This window comes from Egretta garzetta, unplaced genomic scaffold (assembly GCF_000687185.1).
Source record: "Egretta garzetta isolate BGI_Z169 unplaced genomic scaffold, ASM68718v1 scaffold72, whole genome shotgun sequence".
Lineage (NCBI taxonomy): Eukaryota > Metazoa > Chordata > Aves > Pelecaniformes > Ardeidae > Egretta > Egretta garzetta.
Window position 1 is genome coordinate 8,638 of NW_009259032.1, and position 1,746 is coordinate 10,383.

Below are 1,746 nucleotides of genomic sequence, written 5' to 3' on the forward strand. Positions count from 1 at the left end.
AATTAATTGCATTGATGTGCTCTTTCGTGTGACGAGACAAAAGGAGCAGGAACCTGGATTTGCATAGATATAAGCGACATCTAAGGCCTCTTGTCCATAGAGCACTTAAAAGAACCTCCTATGCAGTTCGGAGTAATTTAGACCTGAGGAAACTGAGGCCCAAGAGGCCCAAGTGACCTGTCAATTATTGCATAGAAACTCACAGAAAAGCTATGGAATAAATGCTGGGCTTTGTTCCCCCTCTCCAACTCAAACCCTGCAGTCTCTCCTGCTTTACAGCAGCAGCACAGAACCCATTCGCCCGTTTAAAACATTCCAGCATTTACAATGCATGGCATTTGTAGTATCCTGATTTTAGATTTATAAAATGTACAACCACTGAGATTTCAAAAAGCAGAATTTGTCATGGTGGGGAGGCAAAAGGGAAAAAGGGGAGGAAAGAAACTAATTTCTGGAAAAAAGTCACTCTAGCTGCTCTGTCAATAGCTTTGTGGTTCTGTATCAGCAAGAAATTAGCGAAAATGAAACAGATGAACTTTCAAACCACAGTCGACATTCTGGGAAGCAGTATCATCTGAAACCAGCCTGTATTTTGAACAGTTTCATGTTTCTGTAGAACCTTGTAAGGTTAGAAATTACTAACAGCAAACAAGTAAAACAGACTTTGTCATTTAAAGCACACAAGGGAGAGAATACCCAGGATTTCCAGCTACACAAAACCAGGCATTTAGACTGGGTTAGAAGCATATCCCTGAGGAACACGAATACATCGTTTCTGTAAGGCGAAGACTTACTCAGCTATCCATGAAGCTTATTGTTCTGGCCAATACATCACTGTGGTTCCTACACCATATGCCCAGGCTGATACATTTGCATTTGCTATTTACCCCTTAACACTAAATAAATAGCGTTACATGGATGTATATCCAGGGTAAAGGGCGTCAAGCAATTCAGTCTTTTCTCATTGGAGACACGTCCAAAGTCCAAAAAACTGCATGCTGAACCTTCTTGGTTTCCCATGTCAAGCACACAGAAAAGATATTCTTCAAAATACTACAAGATAGCATCTTTTAGTCAAATACCCAAATGTTGTACCCTCCACTAGCCATTTCACGGAGCCTGTTCTTTTGCATCTATTCTTCATATAATCCGGAGCCTGAAATTGGCTCTTTTCATGCCATTATAACAGTTAAAGAAGAAAACCAGTCAACTTCCAACCTACAATGTTCATTACTCAGAAACCAGGTCAACAATTCAGGCCCCTCACTGGCAACCACTAAATGGACATTATTATTTCTTCACATATCAGCAAAAGATTTTGCTCTCTGAATCAGTCATGGGATTTATCACAACTGGAACTGCAAACAGCAAGTTTTTCGTCTTTTCTCAGGAGCACCAGAAGACCTCAGAGCACAAGAAGCTACACCTTGAAGGCTTTTACAACTACAACCCATCAACTATGTGACTTTGGTTTCCCAAGCCACAGTTTCTAGTGCTGTTAATAGAAAGTGTCACCCAGGGCTGATACACACAAGATAATGTGCCCTCTCCCTGACTAATGAGGGAACAACAAAAGTGGTCTAGATCACACTGCACTTGGTAAAAGCCAAGAATAAAAAATGCCTTCCTGCTCAGTTCCTATTGCTGCCATGTCTCTTGAGTCTAACCATTGTTTTTTTAATTTTATGAGAAGCATGATTACTCAAATCCTTTAAAAAAGCAACCATCAACTCTTGAAAATCAATT

General features: G+C 40.3%; 1 protein-coding gene across 1 annotated transcript in view; it reads right to left on the reverse strand.

Annotated features, from left to right (window-relative positions):
• NFKB1 (nuclear factor kappa B subunit 1) overlaps positions 1-1,746 on the reverse strand; it is a 50,282-nt gene that overhangs the window by 4,056 nt on the left and 44,480 nt on the right.